This window comes from Sus scrofa, chromosome 3, assembly GCF_054392235.1.
Source record: "Sus scrofa isolate SSC_HxYL_T2T_F1_AM1 chromosome 3, Sscrofa_HxYL_maternal_Yorkshire_Landrace_v2.0, whole genome shotgun sequence".
Taxonomy (NCBI): Eukaryota; Metazoa; Chordata; class Mammalia; order Artiodactyla; family Suidae; genus Sus; species Sus scrofa.
In genome coordinates this window covers 13,724,682-13,744,912 of record NC_139385.1, presented here as the reverse complement: position 1 = coordinate 13,744,912, position 20,231 = coordinate 13,724,682, and the positions used below count along the sequence as shown (strand labels likewise).

General features: G+C 41.8%; 1 protein-coding gene across 7 annotated transcripts in view; it reads right to left on the bottom strand.

Annotated features, from left to right (window-relative positions):
• The window catches only part of AUTS2 (activator of transcription and developmental regulator AUTS2), a 1,184,853-nt gene that overhangs the window by 918,346 nt on the left and 246,276 nt on the right, over positions 1 to 20,231 (bottom strand).

The following is a 20,231-nucleotide window of genomic DNA, read 5'->3' as shown; positions in this document are numbered from 1 at the left end:
ACAAATGAACCTTTCCACAGAAAAGAAACACATGGACTTGGAGAAGAGACTTGTGGTTGCCAAGGGGGAGGGAAAGGAGTGGGATGGACTGGGAGTCTGGGGTTAACAGATGCCAACTATTGCATTTGGAGTGGATATGCAATGAGATCCTGCTGTAGAGCACTGGGAACTGTATCTAGTCACTTATGATGGAGCATGATAATGTGAGAAAAAGAATGTATATGTGTATGTGTGACTGGGTCACTTTGCTGTACAGTAGAAAACTGACAGAACACTGTAAACCAACTACAATAGAAAAAATAAAAATATTTTTTTTAAAAAAGAGAAAAGTTAAAACAAGTGATCCTCAACTCTACGTGTTTACTGAATCTTCTAGGAAGCTTTTTAATAAATAAATAAATAAATAAAGCCTAAACCCCTAAACCAACTAAATCCTAATTTCTGGGAGTTTTGTTTGTTGCTTGGGTTTTTGTTTGTTTTGTTTTGTTTTGTTTTTTGGCTATGCCCACAGCATATGAAAGTTCCTGGGCAGGGATCAAACCCACACCACACCACAGCAGTGCCACTGCAGTGACAACATCAGATCCTTAACCCACTGCGTCACAAAAGAACTCCCTGGGAGTACTTTTCTTTTTTCTTTTTTGGCTGCCCCGCAGCATATGGAGTCCCTGGGCCAGGGAACAGTTCTGAGCTGCAGCTGTAACGTAAGCTACAGCTGCAGCAACAGCAGATCCGTAACCCACTGTGCTGGGCCAGGGATGGAACCTGCGTCCTAGTGCTCCCAAGACGCCATCAATCCCACTGCAATACAGCAGGAACTCCAGTATTTTGTTGTTGTTGTTGTTGTTAAGCTCCTCAAATGTGCCTAAAATTCTCCACTTGCTATTTTGCATAAACCTGAAGACTGACTTCAGAATCAGACAGATCTGTTCAAGCACCACACTCTGTTAAGCTACTTCTCTAAACTTATAAGTCCTAGAACATTTATCTCTTCTCTTCAAAGCATGAGCAAGTGATAGCCTCTTGATTAGTAAAAGGAGTCTCTTTAGAATATAGATTATATCAAGTGCCACCTTGAATGTGTAAGTCAACTTCATGGTTCTCATCTGAGACAGCAAAGAGGGCTCTTTGCTAATTGAATGGCAATTCCCCTAAAGGTATCTTCTACAAGCTCTGCTTCCCATCAACCACTGTGGGGGCTGCAATGGACCACAGGAGGTTAATCTACCACCATTTAATAAGAAAAAAAAAAAAGAAACTCTTTTTCTCAGGAGGCATGAGAAGCCCAGAATTTTCATCAAGAGATGACAGATCAAAAAAAGACAAGCAAGTTACCTAATTGAGGTGTAAGAGGCTAAAATTTTTAAAGACTCTCTTAAAAACAATGTTGGAGATAACTGTAAAATCTCGAATGTGTTGGAAACCAAACACAGAAGCATTTTGTTTTCATTTTAATACTTAGGAAAAAAAGTTCACATTCAGATACAGTACCTGACACTGATATGTTAAGGACATACCCAACATGACAAGAAAGGAAGTAGAGGGAAGAAAACATTTAATCGAGTTATAAATAAAGGGGCGAATAGCACAATGGGTTGATCTTCTAACCTTTCCTATTTCTGAAGCCTGAGCTTCACACAAAGAAAGAAAGAGTATCCATGTTTTCCTCAATGTGAAAGCAAAAAGAGAACATCAGGACCGGGAAAAACGTCTCTGCCATGCTTTCCTTTCTATTAAGCTCAGGGCTAGTTTCCTGGGTGTGCAACCTGTGCAATCACAGGGCCCTGAACTCAGAAGGGCTCAGCACTTCATTTAATGCTCTGTAATTTTACTTTGGAGCTTGTGTTTGGTAAGTGAAGTTTGATGAGACAGTGCAACACATGCACAAGGAAAGGAAATTTATATAATAGGCATGCCCGGCATTCTTTGCTGCTCTATTTGCACACAGCATTCACAATGCCTCAGGAAAACAGAGTCCAGGGAACATGAGAGTTCAGTAAGACTCAGAGCACAAGGTAAGCGTGTTACACCTATCATGGAGTAAGAAGGGACCCTAACAGCCTCAGAGGTCATATTTTACCTTCAAACTAGAATTTGGCTGGGAGCAAAGAAAAGGGGTAAAGGTGTGAGAAGAACCTTGACCTCAAGAGTTCATACTCTTTTGGGAGAAAAATATACACGAATGAGAAGTTTTACAAAATAAAGGAAGTGGTAATTCGCTCAAGTCAGAAGTAAAATACATCCAAAAAATGAGACCACAATACAAGTGCTTAAAGGTGGAAGGACAACAAGCAAAGAAATCAAGGAGGAAAGGGTTCTTGAATAGGACTCAACAGACCGTTTCCCATCCACACCAGAGAGTACACACAAGAACATGCGACAGATGTTTAACAAAAGCTGGTGGAACTGTCTCTCTTGCCCTAATTTCCCCCACAGTTGTGCAGAATGTCATTTCCCAGAGTCCCGTGCTTGCATAATTCACAGGTAAGACCGTATATTCCAACAACTCCTGCCCAAGCATTAACAGCACATTGCCCTCAAGTCATGTTGGTAGCGGCTGATGGGCTTCATTCAGAAGGAGTGGTTTGTGCAGGGGCAGTGACTGTTACTCACAAGAAGAACTGAGGTGTATTACAGGCATTCACTGAACCAAAGGCAAATACTCTTCCAGCACAATGCACAAGTATGAGGACAGCTCTTCATTTTCCAAGCTAGTAGAGGGGAACACTGGTGCAATTACCCCTAAACTGCCTAATCCCCATATCACTTACATTCAAAAGTCAATATGGGTAGTGGAAAGAGCAATGGTCCAGAGGCCTAGGATCAAATTTTAAGTCCTGCTTGATCTTATACAAGCCATTTCATCTACCAGAAATTCATATTTCTCATTTATAAAATAGGGAGGCAAACCATCACGGCTCTCTGGCAGGTTGTTGTGAGATTCCAATCAGAATGTGTGCACAGCATGGTAAAAAGCAAAGCATGGAACAAATGCTGTAGAGTCATTATTAAGCTATGGAGTAGTCTTATGTGCTCTGAGGAAGATTTAGCTTCATAATTAGTTTATATCCCTGCACATAAGCTGATTGGCAGTGGGAACCCAGCCTCAGATAAAAACTGCAGTCAATCAAGAACTGTTTTCAACATCCAAACGCTGGTGTTATAGGGATCTTCTTGCAGGAAGATACTGTGCTAAATATGAGAACTGGTCTCTATTTAAATGAAGAAAAATTCTCCTCAAGAACTTGAACATTCACCTTTGATATACATGTTCCAGATGTATCATAAGCAACAAGTAGATACATCTGATGTATCTACTACTTGAGCTAAAGAGCCTCCTCTTAAAAATGACTGAATCCTAGCATAAATGAATGGTTCCAATAGGCAGCAGAAGCTTATAGCTAAGTGGTGTATAGTATTCACCTGACTTATTTACACATAAACTGTTTTCAAATCTTTCCACAGCAAGGGAAACTTTAAGGGTGTTTAAAATACAAGAAAGAAACTTGGGTTTACTTCTTTATAAAATTTTCTTAAGTGTGAAAGATTAAATCAGCCAGGCGACCTAGGAAAAATGTTCTCAGACTGCAATCTCCCTCCAAGTCCTTATGGTCTGTCTGTCTCTTAGACTCTAGCTCAACAATCAGCTCAAGGAGTCAGGATTCTCCTTTAATAGCAGAGAAATGTCACTTGACCTTCCGAAAACCAAAATGGCCCAAAACAAAGCAGATGAAAGGATACTGCCAGTCAACACAGCTCCCACTGCTCTTTCATCCTCTTTTAAAAGGCAGAACATGCTGAAAGCTGGACTTGGCAGATGATCCCTGTCCCCAGGCCTCCTTTACCTTGCTCAAGTCGGCTGAAAAAAAAAAAACCAGAGTGACCCATGGGTCCCTTTTCTAGTCTGACAGTAACCCTGCCATGTGAAGCATCAAGCACTTGAAAGAAAGGCCAACAGTCCTGAATCCAGCCTGCCAACCCAGGATCTAAACACACATTAAATACGTGTGACCAGATTAAGGCACTGCTGAGCAAATCACAATCCCAGGCTACATTAGGAAACTGCTGGGAGGATGGAGACAAATCTTCCTGTCTCAGTTCTCAGTCACAGTTGAGGCCAGATCCTATCTATGCTTTTAACCTTTCAAACCAGCCTTGTCTTACCGTAAGTGTATGACATATTATGACAGGAGGACTGAAAAAGGCCTTCAAGATATATATTATAACCTCATCTCACCAAGGTGTCTCAAACTAAAGATGCTCTAGCACTTGTGATGTGAAAGGGCTTGTTCTACGCATTAGTTTTCTGACAAGTCTTTCACAATGTACTGAATTCAAAGTTAAGAGACCAAGTTCTATTGAAAACACAAAAGGAATAAGAAGATCCCTGCTATCGTAGCCATTATAATCCAATAGGGTGATAAGATCCTTTAACTAAATACTTGCAACATGTGGGAGGTGGCCTAAAAGAACTGTCATGTCCATCGGTTCCTGGTACAGGAGAGTACATTCCAATGGGTAATCCTGGAGGGTTTCCTGGAAGAGGCATCTGAGCGGGGTTTTAGCAAGGGCAGGATTTTGAAAGGCAGATATGGGAGAATAAGGAGAACAAAATGAACACCTGTGAGGGAATGTTAGTTTAAAAAAAAAAAAAAAAAAGTCAGGGTTCTTAAGGGAGGGAAAGGGCTGCTTCATCGCCAGGCCTAGGAAATGTGGACTTCATCTCTCAAGTGACAGGAAGCCATGGAAAGCTTGTGAACAGTATGATGAAATAAGGAGATGAACAGAGAACTACAGGAAGGTTTGGGAGAAAGAGATATCCCAACCTGAAGACCAATTCAGGAGTTCCCGTCATGGCGCAGTGGTTAATGAATCCGACTAGGAACCATGAGGTTGCAGGTTCGATCCCTGGCCTTGCTTAATGGGTTAAGGATCCGGCGTTGCCGCGAGCTGTGGTGTAGGCTGCAGATGCAGCTCGGATCCTGCGTTGCTGTGGCTCTGGCATAGGCCGGTGGCTGCAGCTCCGATTCGACCCCTAGCCTGGGAACCTCCATATGCTGAGGGAGCGGCCCAAGAAATGGCAAAAAGACAAAAAAAAGAAAAAAAAAAAAAAAAAAAAGACCAATTCAGAAGCTGCTGAAACTGTGCAGATGTCTAAGGAGGGCCTCAACAAAGCAGGTAGCAAAAAAAGTGAAAAGCAAAAAGGACGTAGAAATGACAAGGAACACGAAGTACTCAAGAGAGGCAGAGAAAGGGAGAAAACTACACAAGTACTAATAAAATTTTAGCCAGAAAGACACAGAAAATGTACAGGGCATTATGGAAACGTAAGGATAAAAAAGAGCTGAAGAGAGAAAGTGTGCATTTTATCAGAGACAGTCTGAGGTTCCAATGAAATTTCCAGATAGAGACATAAGGATAAGGAGTTGGGAAGGAAAACTCTGACTGGAAATAAAAATTGGGACATTAATGGCACTTTTATACTGGACGACATGCACTGATGGGATCTGCAAATGAGACGAGTCAGCAAAATAGAACTCAGGGCCGCGTGCACAGTTAGGGGTTTAGAAAAGGAAATGAGTCCCTAAGAGAAATGGCTTTGGCACGAGACATAGATAAAGAAAAACGTGATGTCATAGAAGGCACAGAAAAGAAAACACTTCAAAGAAAGAACCATTAACCCCTGTCAAACATTACAGAGACTTTTTGTAACAGGAGAAGAGAAATGAGAAAGGTCCTTGAACTAGGAGATCAGAAACACGCAGATGAGATTTCATTCACGTTGACATCAATGACATGGGTGGATGCCACCTGATACGGACAGCCCTGTGCACGTAAAGAAAGAAATGAAGAAATTTAAGAAATTCTGGCAGCACAGAGATTACATCACAAGCCTAACAGTGACTCAGGACACAGTGGACAGGTCTGGGCACCATCCAGAAATACGCATGGTAACCGTGAGTGCCAAAGAGCACAGCTGGCCCAGGCCTCTATTCCATACACACCAATGCTGCCGCACAGAACCCTCTCCGCCTCCCCAAACCCTCACTCTCCACTTGCTGCCTTCTCCTCCCTAGAAGTCATAGGCTTCAAACAAAGCTGTGCAGAGAGTATCACAATAGTCAATTCCCTTAAATATACATCCTTTTCTTATTGTTGTTCCTTCCCATTTTTGGCTGCCCCGAGGCATGTGGAGTTCCCGGACCAGGGATCAGATCTGAGTTGCAGTCGCAACCTAAGCCACAACTGCAGCAATGCCTGATCCTTACTTAACCCACTGTGCTGGGCCAGGAATTGAACACATGTCCCAGGGTCCCCAAGATGCTGCCAATCCCGTTGTGCCACAGTGGGAACTCCTACAGTTCCCTTTTATAAAAGAAGCCTATCATCCTGTAGTATTCCACACATGAGACATAAATCTTTCTGTTCATTCATGTCTGTGAGTGAAAAAAAATCGTTGAAGGCAGATATATGAACTTCCCATCCACCCTGCAGGATATTTGTAATACAGAGAGTGAAACTTACATAATGTGTGTACAGAAGAGCAGATGGGTCTTCCAATAAATGAAATGCGATCTTACACATTTTTCCTTCTCCCACTATCCTTTTAATTCACTAGTTGCCTTGTCTCTGTCTAGGAATATACTCTTTTTATACTCAACTCCCATCAATTTGGGTGGATCATTAGCATCATCACAAATCATGGCTTCAGTGCCAAACCAACAGCATTATGCAATTTCCTGCATGGCACCTGGCACTAAGGCTCCTGTTATCTGATTTTAGGAGTCATTATTTCAAATATTTTAGATAAAGTATGTTTTCCCTCTCAGTATACAGAATGATAAATGGTTTGCAAATAAGTGTGAGAGTCTCCGCTTAGTATGCCAACGAATAAACAATGCTCCTGCTGCTGTGGCCCCTTGTATTATTTGAATCCTGAAGAAACTCTTCTGCAAACAGCATGGCTGCAAGATGACATCTGTGTGTTCATTAATGCATCATTTCCTCTGCACAGAAGCCCTACAACTGAAATTTAATTCTGATCTTTAATTGAACAAAATTGCTTTCAGATGACGAATTAAGGAGAGGGAGCCACACCCCAGCACAGGGCTGAACAAGGGAGTGCAGCAGCAGCCCTTCTCCAGCAGGGAGGAAAACAGCAACAAAAAAATCTGATTGTGAATTGATTTGCTCTCACTTGGCTGCACTGTGGAAGAGGAAAAATAAAGAAGAGGAAACAATTTCCTTTATTACAGTTATTGTCTAAACAAAGTGAATGTGGGAGAATTTGAATTTAAAATCTCATGGTCATCTACCCAATGTTGGAACAAAGTACAGGGTTCCTGGAGACGTGGCACCCACGTGACATGCTCTAAATCCTGGTTTTGAAGGCAGTAAGATGTAGTTGGGCTTAAAAACTGTCATGTCCAGTGAGGGCAGTAATTTATTTTGCTGGAGACTAAGACTTCTACCCCCACATTACTTCCTGGTATCATAAGCACAGTCCAAGGCCATGGTCAGTCAGAGATACGAGGCAGCAGATTGCATGCCTGGGATCCTCAGAGCATCAAACACAATGAAGAGGCCAGAAGGCTGTTCAGTCAGCCTCTCCCCAAGAGGCTGCTGGACTGAATGGTATTACGGTGTTGGTGGAGTGTGCTTCTCATGTCTCTGGTTTCCTCTTAGGGGCACTCTCCATACCTCAGGCTTCGTGGTGTGAAGGGGCATGCATGCAGCCTCCCAGTTCTGGGGCAAGGCTGCCACACCACTCAATCCAGCTGTGGTTACTGCAATAGTATCTGTTATTAGAAAGAATCTTAATCTAGACTTCTTCTTTTTGAAGTCATGCATATAGATTCAGAGTACACAGGTTCTGTCAGCAGCTCTTAAAACTTTTGGGGAATGAGAGGTTTCCACTATGGTACAATGGGATGGGTGTCGACTCTGCAGCACCGGGACACAGATTTGATCCCCAACCCAGCACAGTAGGTTAACAATCTAGTGTTGCCACAGCTACAGTGTAGGTCACATCTGAGGCTGTCCCCGGCCTAGAAACTCCATATGCTGCAGGGTGGCAAAAAAAAAGAAAAAGAAAAAAGGAAAAAAAAAAAAAACAACTTTTGGGGAATCATAAAATTCTTTGAGAATATGAGAATCTGAAAGGCACAACAGAGCCTTAGGAAAAAGCATAGTTACTGAACTTTGCAGAGCCCCTAAAGCCAACCTCTGGTTTATATAGTTGTATGAATACCATGTGTGTGTGTATGCTTATATACATGCATGCATACATTCATACACACATATCTGCAGATGCCTCCAGCACTGTGCCTCCAGAGCTCTAATATTCTTGGAAGAGTTGGGTGATTATAGTCTGCTAGAACCAAGCAGCATCTGAGCAGAGTGTCTCAGAAGTCCCTTCACTAGTCAGACACTTTTCTGGCTCAAGAGGCATTTTTCTAAGCATCCTTTTAAACAGCTCAGCTTCACAACACCAGAAGAAAGTAGGGCTCTCCATTTAATACCAGACCCCAGATTTTGCCATCCAGATAATTCGAGGCAGAATCCTGCTGCTTTTGCACATCTGTATGAAAAGTGTGCTCATGAATATCTATCAGGGGGAGATGGTACAGGGTGACGACTCCCATGCGGCTGGGGCTCACCAGGGCAGCCAATCCTTCTCCCTAGTGATTTAAGCTCTCATCTAGAAAGAAAAATAAATCACGTATTTTTATCTTAATCTACTTTGAAGAGACTATATCATTCTACAGAAGTGGACCAAAATCTCATGCAAAACTGTGTCAAGGGAAATGTCTGGCCCTGAAATAGACTAAAGAGATCACCAGACCTACTCTGAGGGAAAGCTGGAGCCATGGGGAAGTCTCAGTCTATAGAGAAACTACCTCTGTCCTCGACTAGTTTATTTTATAACTCCATAAACTGTTGAAAGGGATGCAAATAACATCTATCCTCTAGAAAGCCTTCCCCTCCCCCTGAAAAAGTCAGTTTTGTGTTCATTTGACATTCTTTGCAACATTCCTTTAGGCCACGTAAATTTGTGCTTCTTTGATTTCTTCTTTCTTTCTTTTTTCCTTTTTAGGGCCGCATTCGTGGCATATGGAAGATCCCAGGCTAGGGGGCTAATGGGAACTAGAGCCAGCTAGCTAGCTGCCCTTGGGTAAGCTCCTTTCTTATCTATACTGAAATCATTGTACTGAAAAAGACGGTAATCCTACACCACAGCCACAGCCACACCAGATCCGAGCTGTGTCTGCAACCTACACTGGCAGCTCATGGCAACCCCAGATCCTTAACCCACTGAGCAAGGCCAGGGATCAAACCCACATCCTCATGGATACCAGGTGGGTTCACTACCACTGAGCCACAACAGGAATTCTTCTAAGATTCTGAATTGTAAAGGACCATTTCTTGTTTTGTTTTGTTTTTGTTTTTCCTCCAACAATAAACATAAGGAAGTAACATGACTGGAAGATGAAACTGAAGAAAACTGGAGTGTCCTTTCCAAAGGACATCATCTTTAATGTTCACAGAAGAGACACAAATAAGTTTTCCCAAAGAATTTTCTTTTCTTTTTTTAAGAGGTCTGGTGTTACGTTCATAACTACATGGAAAAACCAATTAAGAAACTTGGTTGTAAGGCACATGATTCAAGGAAGCAAAGTCGTGTTCCACTAAAACAGCACACAGCTCTGTCCCCAGAGGTAAAGTAAGTAAACACGTTAACCAGTCATCTTCAGAGATGGGAAAAAACCAGAAGAGCAGCCATACTGGTTGCTTATCCCACATCTTTTCCTCATCAAGTGAAGAAGCCATACTTCAGGACTGGCAATTCTCAGAGACTCCAAGGAAAGCTTCAGCGGTATTAAGAAATAATCATTTATCTGAATTAACATTCCACTCCAGATGAGGTAATTAATTAGGCAAAAGAAAACAATCCTTAGTACTTTGCTCTGATAATTAACAAACGTTAAATCTGCCATTGGTAATTTACTACACTGGGAACAGAAAATTTCAATTGTTCAACCTCAACCTGCAAGCCTTTTATCTCCTTGCAAGCTTTTTTCAATAATCCTTTATCGGCTGACATTAAGGAAAGTACAAAAGCAGTGGGGCACTGCTCAAGATGCTTACTTAACCTTTATAACTGCAAGACGGTACAGTGTGTGCATTTTTCAAAGTGACAGGCTGCTTTATGGGGAACATCAGCAGACAAGAGAAAGGAGCGCCATGTCCGTCCAAAGCAGAGAACAACATCGTCCCTATTTTCCCAACCACCAAGCAGAGCATTCCTATAATTCTATGTTAATCCCTGCACTAGGAGACAGTCAAAATCCATTTATAGGTCCTTCAAGCACTGCTTTCAGAATATGGTAAAACCCTGAAGGGGCGGGGGTGGGGGGGGGGGAAGGCAGCAGCATTACTTCTCACCCTCTCCTACAAATCAAAGGAAGGACATACTGAACCCTGCTTTTTTAGTAACTTGAAGCCCTGCATAAAAATCTGCTTAGCAGCTTCAGCCTGGGAACCAGCTTTGCTTTTTTTTCTTTTTCAATGAAGCTGCATTGCCTGTGAGGTGGGTTTTGTTTTGGGTGTTGCTTTAGCTACACTTTCAGTCACTTAATTACCAGGGTTTTGAGTTCTAGGCCCTTTGCAATGAAATATGGGTCTCTGGTTTAGCAAAATCATGAAATAAAAAACTTCTAAAGTTTCTTCAGAGAAAAAGTGCCCTCCAAATAATTAATATCATGGCAAACATCTTAGGACCTAAATATGCTGGTATATAAAGCAGCTGGGATTGCAAGAAGCAGCACCCCCAGAATCCTCTAAAGGGAGACATCCTGCTGGGTTTAGGGGGTGGGGGGAAATGTAAGCAGCAGACACCCTTGTATTTGCTATAGCTCTTTACAACTGACTCTACAGCAGGAACTAGAGAGGAGGGAGTAGTGGGGAGAAACAGAGCCAGTGACACAGTGACAGCTCTGCAAGGACAAGTGCCTCGGTTCCAAAGTAAATCTGATTGTGATGCATGGAGCAGGGGTGGGGGTGGGGTAAGGAGTAGAAAAGGCCATGAGGAACTCCTGGGGTGATGGGGGGGGGTGAATGACATGAAGGTATCCATACATAAAAATCTATCAAGCTATGCTTTAAGATCAATGCATTTTATTATATGATACTTACACCTCTCTAAAATAATTAATGATTTAGAAAAAAACTTAAAACCTTTTTTTTTAAGGAGTTTCCAGGCCAGAGGTCGAATAGGAACTATAGCTGCCAGCACCACAGCCACAGCAGCCTCGGGATCAGAGCTGCGTCCATGACCTACACCACAGCTCAGGGTAACGCCAGATCCCTTAACCCACTGAGCGAAGCCAGGGATCAAACCCTGCATTCTCATGGATCCTAGTTGAGATCGTTAACCAATGAGCCACAAAGGGAACTCCCAAAAACTTAAATCTGAATTTAAATCAGGGTGCTCCCACCTTACCACTGAGATATCACTATGTTGCAGTGGAAAGACCAACAGATTGAGACTCAGAGGGTCAGGCTCTGGCCCTCACTAGCCAGCTGCCCTTGGGTAAGCTCCCTTTCTTATCTATACTGAAATCATTGCACTGAAAAAGAAGGTAACCTAAAATGTAGGTTCCAGGGTCCCCCAGATGGAAGCAGAATCAGCCCTTAGAACTGGTTAGGCAGGAAAAACATCCTACAAAATTGCTGAATTTGAACACCTCTGTGGCTTCTCAGAGTCCCACTGTTCCCTGCTGCTCCTACCTGCCCAATTCAGTTGCTTATGCTACCTGTCTAACCTCAGGAAACATGTGAGTTTGAGAACCCTTATCTTAGACCCCCAGTCATTTCCAGCCCTAAAACTCTATGATTTCAAGTTTAGAGACTCCAGGAGGATTTTTTTTCTCACTCTGGCCCTGACAGAGCTTAAATGAATAGAGGAATGTAACAGAGTAACATGAGAACATGTACTTGATGTGGAATTATCCAGGAACAAGTAAGTATCCTGCAAGAGCTGGCTGGCTTTTGAACGCAACTAGCTGGTGACAAATTCTTTAGCTGGTTAACCGGGCATGTTTACACGTTCTTGTTCCCCTAAGTCTACAAGGCAGGCATCCACACGAGATTGAAGTTTTAGTGCCTCCGTGTGGATGAAGATGAGGATGGAGGCGACGAGAACCAACAGTCACACACTGAGGACTGTGGAGCTAAGGACAAGGACCAGGTATTCAGAGCGCTTGTCTGACATTTCAACAAATTCTCAGGCCAGTTTTCGGGATGCTTTTCAAAGAAAATTATCCTGCACAACAAGATACGCAGCCGCTAACGACTTTTTGTTTTAACGTAACAATGAACCTTAATGTGACCACAACATAAAGCTCTTAGATCACTGTCTTTTCAGCTCTACTAACTACTTTATTTCTACTTCTATTTTTAAAATATTTAAGTACGTCTAAAGAGATTTCCCACTAAAATATTGTAAAACGTCCTTTGTTTCTTTTGAAAGCACAATATCCTCAATTCTTACCCAGGAGTTAATAGCGCTTGCTTTCATTTTGTACATGTTGGTAATGGCTGTCTTGACAAGGTTCTCTGCTTCAATGAACATAATATTTGGAATGATGAAGATGCTATAAGCATGGACCCTTCCTTCATAATATTTAATAGTCCTGTTCACTTGACAATTGCAATGATTTCCAGAAATTAAGCAAAGCAGAAATAATTAGTACCTACTTGATGTCCACTTCTATATACGGCTCTGTCAGGGCAAACACAATTGATCTAAGAATCTGTCTCTAGCCAAACAGGGTTTATAATAGGTATGAAGACCAATCTCTCTTGATCTGAAAGAGTAATAAGGCAGGCCTAGTAACTACTTCATGACGTCTTTTTCATTCGAGGGCCCTACGCCTGGTGTTCATACGCTTTAATTTAGCACCTTCACTTCTCATCCTTCCCAGCTGCATGGCCTTCTGGCCACCATCCTTCTGTTGGCACGTAATCAGAGCACCACAAGGGAAGGGAGGGGAGAGAAAGTACAACTACATCCATTCTATTCTCGGCAGGCATAAAGAAGCTCAGTAGAGGAGGTATTTGAAACTAATGACTAAAACAAGAGTTAGGACTTGCCTTGGAGTGAAAGAGAAAGTCAGAGAGAAAAGACCTGAAAGGTCACCCAGTCAACCTCTTTTGACCGTCAAGGAAAACCCAGAGGAAGTGACCATCTCAGTAGCCGTGATAAGGGAGTTTCAGCTCTGACTTAACTTGAAAAGCAGTGCATGAGCAACCAAGTCTGAGAACTTTCAAACTCAAACCTCATTTGTTTCTTTTACCATTACTGATATCTATACCCCTAACAAATTGTTATCGAGGTGACTGTCCTGACAGCAGTGGCAACAACCAAAGATTCTGCTACCTTGATGGACGGAGATGATATTTATGACCAACCACATGCAAAACATGCATTCCGTGCTTTTTCCCCCAGAAACGGTAATACATTTTCACTGTTCTAGCCACCCACGACATCGCTGTTTTGGTCTCCTCTGCGAGAAGGTTGGCCAGGGATCTGGGGAGGACACTGGGGATGGAGCACCGGGCATGGCTGAGTAGACCTGACATCTCTAAGCCCTGTGCTAAAAAGAGCACCAAGAAAATGTCCAAGGTGCCATCAGACTGTGCATAGGTAATATGAAGGCCTGGGTCTGGCCAAGAATTCACTCCTGAGCTTGCTGCAGTTGGCAGATTGATCTCCTCTTAATCAGAGACAAAGAGAAAAACCCCTCAGCACACTGATGCTACTCATGATCCGGGAGAAACATCTTATCAAACGGTAATCCAAAACTACAAGTATCATTCCAGCTATTGAGAAACATCCACTTATATTATTAGTGTACTATAGAGACCACTTCTATGGCTACCTTAAAAATCAGATCAACTTCAACGACTACATCTTTCATCTCAGAGTCTGCGAGGTGAACTTTCGTTTAATAAACTAATGATCTGTATCTCCAGGACAGTACATAAACAAAATTTCAAGCACTCCTTAAGACCCTACTTTCCATCCTTCAAAGTACTAAATAAACCAATTACAACCTGCCCTATTATCAGCAAGAAGACAATGCTCTATCATTCTGCTGTCTCAAAGACAGTTTGGCAGGCAGGTCTAGGGCCAGACCCATGAGAAAGAAGTTAGACGGTAAAGGCAGCTCACTGGGAGCTGGCTGCCTCAGCAGAGCCCTCATTTGCACAGCATTGTCAAAACAGGCAAATAAAACCAAACATATAGTAACAGTACCTCTTAGGGCTCATTCCAGGGCTGCCTGCTTTGTTTTAATGCAACATGCAAGAGCATGGATTTCATTAGACATTCCAAGGGGGCTGCTCAGCTTGGGAGAGGAGAGAAGCCTTGTCAGCTTATGTCTGAATAGACTGCACATGTCTGACTCTGGATAAATCCATTGCTCCAAGTGCCTAGGGCCAAAGGATCTAGGCAAAGAACGTAGGAATACAAGGCACATTGGGTCGCAGTGAACTGATTCAACAGGAAAAAAATTGCTCATGCATCCTGTCCTCCAAAGCTGTCGAAGTCCCAGCTTTTTAAGGGCAAAAAGAGTAGTTCCCTGAAGAACAAGAAATATGAGTATGCAAATGCTTGTTAGCCCATGTCCACTGTTACAAATGCCTCAATATACCACCGAGCAAAAGCAACCACTGCCAAGGGAACCTGAGGAAGATTCCGGGGCTAGCACTTAGGCAGGTGATCCAGTTGTATGTTCTGTGGAAACAAGCATTACTACAACAACAAGAGATGATATTTAGAGGTCACTTCACTGTTCACAAAGCATTTTCACACACATTATTTCACTGATTTCTTACATGAGGAGCTGTGGTATGACTCTATTCAATGGAGGAAACTGAGGTTGACAGCTCTTAAATGACTTGTGCAAGGCCATGCAACTAGTTAGTGCATCCAGCTCAAGTCTAATGAGATGAGGGAGCTAACGATGAAGCCCAATGGAACTGGAGGATCTCCTACATAGCAGAAAGAAGGAGGGACCAAATGCAGAGGTGAAATACAGGAAGGAGGACTGCAGAAGTAAAGATGCCCCACTGAGGCATTAATAATTACTAATAAAGATAAAAGGGAGTTCCCTTTATGGCTCAGTGGGTTAAGGACCCAACATGGCTTGTGAAAGGATGCCAGTTCAATCTCTGATCTCACGAGCAGGTTAAGGAACTGGCATTGCTGCAGCAGCTCCAATTCGACCCCTGGCCTGGGAACTTACATATGCCACGAATGTGGCTATAAAAAGAAAAAGAAAAACGAGAGAGAAATTCAAGAGATCAGCTGAAGACTGAGGAGCGGACACAGGCAATGTACCATTAAAGCCTGCTTCTAAAAGCCTAGCTTCTGTCCCCCAGGCTTCAGAGATGACTGTCCCACCGGTGGGGTCCAGGCTGAGGGAATAAGTCCCTGGAGTTAGCCCTGGACAAGAGTCCAGCTTGCCCCCTTGGGATGTGGCTACTTCTGAAGCATCCATTTAAGCTGAGGCTCACTTTAGGGGGGACACCCAGAAAATGAAACCTAGAAGACTGTGAAAGATCTGAAATCCACAAAGCAAAGAATGGCTCAAAAAAACTGGGAACATTTAGGCAGGAAACAGAGAAATCTGATTTATTCCATCTAGCCGGAAGAATCACTGTGGGAAAGCTACATGCAAGCTAACTGTGTCTCAATCCAAGGAAATGATTTTCTTTTCTAAATGAAAGCCATCCACAATGAAATGAGCCAAAGGAGAGGCTCCAGGACTCAGTATCCCAGAAGACCTGAAGCAGAAGCTGGGTAACAAATTTCCTGAGAGGGAAGCAGCAGGTGAATGCCTGGAGGAGGGCCCTTACGGCCAAGAGTCTGTAGTCCCCAGCCCTTCAGTTTCCTTTTAATGAAAAACAAACCCAAAAATTACCTACCTCCTTGAAGGCATTTATTTTAAGTACGACAGTCAGAGAGACGATGACCACCACGTGACATCTAGAAAGCTAAGAAACAAGGCAATGCAGATTCATGAAGCAATTTGTCCACCTTTACAGAGTTCACCAAAGGTTGGACCATGGCGAATGCCTTGCCTATGTTCTCGAGTTGAGAAAACTGAAATTCTGCACAGGAAGAACAGTGGGTATATGAGGGATGCAAATGAAATGACAAAATTTGGTAAATATTGATATTATTCATACCACCATTCAGACCTCAACATAAAATACAAAACATAAAATATGTTTTCCAGGTGAGGCAATAAAGAAGGCTTAGAACTCCTTTTTTTTTTTTTTTTTGTCTTTTTGCCTTTTCTAGGGCCACTCCCGTGGCATATGGTGGTTCCTAGGCTAGGGGTCTAATCGGAGCTACAGCTGCTGGCCTCCACCACAGCCACAGCAACACGGGATCCGAGCCGCGTCTGCGACCTACACCACAGCTCACGGCAATGCCAGATCCTAAACCCACTGAGGGAGGCCAGGGATCAAACCCGCAACCTCATTGTTCCTAGTCGATTTGTTAACCACTAGGCTACGATGGGAACTCCTTTTTTTTTTTTTTTTTTTTTTTTTTGAAAGGCTTAGAACTTCAAGTAAGAAGGTTGGATTCTAGTCCTGCCTCCTCCACAAAAAAAAGCAGTAGGAGTTACGTCACGACAGTTTCTACTTTCATGTCTAAAGTGAGTGGGCTAGGCAAACGCATGAGGGCCTATCCTATAATAGAATTACACAATTCCATTGCAATGAAATACAAAATGTTACTTTCAAAGCAGCAAGGTGAGTTTAGTATTTGTACTTTAAGCAGCGTTGATGTGTGTTGGAAGCCATTTTCTTCTATTCTTTAAAATCTTTCTTTTATATAGATGAGGTATATCAGTCTCAAGGACTACAGGTAATGTTCCTGACAAAACTTTCCTTTTCTCAGCATTTGATTTTAGGGACAAAGTGATTTGGGAGTGCCTATTGTGGCTCAGCGGTAACAAATCTGACTAGAATCCATGAGGACACAAGTTTGATCCCTGGCCTTGCTCAGTGGGTTAAAGATTTGGCGTTGCTGTGAGCTGTGGTGTATGTAGGTCAAAGACATGGTTGGACCCCACTTTGCCTTGGCTGTGGTCTACAGCTCCAATTTGACTCCTAGCCTGTGAACTTTCATGTGCCATGGGTATGGCCCTAAAGAGACAAAAATAGATAGATAGATAGATAGATAGATAGATAGATAGATAGATAGATAGACGGACAGGCAGACAGACGATAGACAGATAAAGTGATTTGTTTCTACAGACCTTTTACATTCTCAAAATAATGATGGACTTGACCAGCGAAGCATTCCTCTATAAAGTCTTCTATTGCATTGAAAAATAAGCTGTAGACATTGGAATACCTAATTTTAGGAGAATCATTATCTTCCTAAAAATTACGCCAAACTCTTTCTCTCAAGACATATGCTTTCTATAGGACTATCTTCTAAAAATTAAAAAAATGATAACTGATGGCTCGTGAATTGAAAGATTCCTAGGAACTATATAATTAAATTCACAAGAAATCTCAAGAACAAAGAAACACATCATTATTGAATACCCTTAGCACCTAGCACAGTGATTATCACACAGTAGTCACTCAATAAATAATTGCTGAGTGAATCACTCAATCACTTTCCAACAGAGGAGTAAGAAAAATAACTACTTAATCTTTCAGAAATAAAATTAAAGTGACACTAAAGATGAATCAATTGGGAGAATATGCTTTATTACATCTTAAATTTTTCCAGAAACATTAAGAAACACATGAACACACTTGCAGACAGAACTACAATGGCATTATGAGAAAGTAACACTGTATAAAATCTAGGTAATACCTTTTACCATTTACTGAAACTAACAAAAATAATAAGATGTTTAAGAATTCTGACTAGGCCTTCATCAACAGAACAGAAAGCTTTACACAGTTGCATGATAGTAAAGTGTAAATGCTAATAAATTGTGGTAAGATATATGTGTGTAATATTATACCCAGTGCAACTACAAAAAACAAAAACAAACAAACAGAAAACTGAAAACAAACAAATAAAAGACAACCTAGAACCCTACAAAAATGTTCAAGTAGTCTTCAGGATGTTGAGGGTGAAAGAAACAAGAACAAAAAAAAGAAGCAACAAAACAGAATATTAAAAACAAAAACAAAAACAAAAAACCCACACAGGCAGACTTAAGCCTTCACCTATCAACAATTACATCACAAGCAAATTGTCTGTGGGAGTTCCTGTCATGGCTCAGCAGTAATGAACCCCAAATAGTATTTATGAGAATGCTCATTCAATCCGTGGCCTCACTCAGTGGGTTAAGGATCCTGTGTTGCCATGAGCTGTGTTGCAGGTCGCAGATGTGTCTCAGGTCTGATGTTGCTGTGGCTGTGGTGCAGGCCAACAGATACAGCTCTGATTCAACCCCTAGCCATGGGTGCGGCCCTAAAAAGACACACACACACACACACACACACACACACACACACACACACACACACACACAGAGCAAACTGTCTAAGTACATCAATTAAAAGACAGATTGGCAAGAGTTCCCTTGTAGTGCAGCAGACTAAGGATCTAGCATTGTCACTGCTGTGGCTCAGGTCACTCCTGTGGTACAGGTTTAATCTCTTGTCCAGGAACCATGACCAAAAAAACAAAAAGCAAAAAAAGATAGGTTGGATAAAAAAACATAATCCAATTACGTGCTATCCCAAAAAACTCGGTTCAAATGGAATGATACAGATATGAAAACATGAAAAAAGATATACCATGAAAAACAGTAATCAAAAGAAAGCAAGAGGGGGGAGTTCCCATCATGGCTCAGTGGTTAATGAATCCTACTAGGAACCATGAGGTTTCAGGTTCAATCCCTGGCCTTGCTCAGTGGGATAAGCATCTGGCGTTGCCGTGAGCTGTGGTGTAGGTTGCAGACGTGGCTAGGATCCCACGTTGCTGTGGCTCTGGCGTAGGCTGGCAGCTACAGCTCCAATTCAATCCCTAGCCTGGGAACCTCCACGTTCCGCGGGAGTGGCCCAAGTACTGGCAAAAGACAAAAAAATAATAAAAAATAAAGAAGAAAGCAAGAGGGTCTACATTAAAATCTGATAAAGTAAAATCAGAACAGAGAAATTAAAAGGAACAGAGAGGGACATTACATGACATACAATTCAATCCAAGAAAATATAACAATATTAAACATGTATGTGCCAAATAACAGAGTTGCAAAATGTGAAGCAAAAATGATAGAAATGAAAAGAGAAACAGACAAATACACAAGTATAATTGGAGACTAAAACAATTCTTTCTCAAGAATTAATAAATCAACTAGACAGAAAATCCACGGGGAAGTAAAAGAATTTAATGCTACTACCAATCATAAGGATCTCACTGGCATGGATAGAACACCTCACTTAACAAGGAAGAATAATTGTTTTTTTTGTTTTCCAAGTGACCACATAAAAAATATCAAGACAGACCATATCCTGGGCCATAATGCAAAAGTTAAGTTTAAAAGAACTGAAATTGTACAGCATGTATTCTCTGACCACAATGGAAGCAAAGTATAAATAAATAACACAAAGATAGGAAAAATCCTAAATAACTTGGAAGCTAAAAAACATATCTGTAAATAATCCACAGGTTAAAGAGGAACCCTCAAAAGAAATTTTCAAATGACCTGAACTGAATGAAAATGAAATTACAACATATCAAGCCTGTGGGAGCTAAAGCAGTGCTAAGGGAAAATTTATAATACTAAATGCTTACATTAGAAAAGACAGAAAGTGAATTCTTTCCATTTTATTTTATGAAGCAAGTGTCACCCTGACACCAAGTCCACACAAAGACAGTACAAAAAAGGAAATTCACTGACCATACCATTCATAAATATAGACACAAAAGCCCAAAATATTAGCAAATAAAATTTACCAATATGTAAAAAGAATTAAACATCATGAGCATGCAGAGTTTATTTGTAAGGCTGGTCCAATATCAGAAAATCAATCAATGTAAACCATCCTACTGAAATGGATAAAGAAAAAGAATCAGAGTTCCTGTTGACTCAGCGGAAATGAATCTGACTAGCATCCATGAGGACACAGATTTGATCCCTGGCCTTGCTCAATGGGTTAAGGACCCGGTGCTGCTGTGA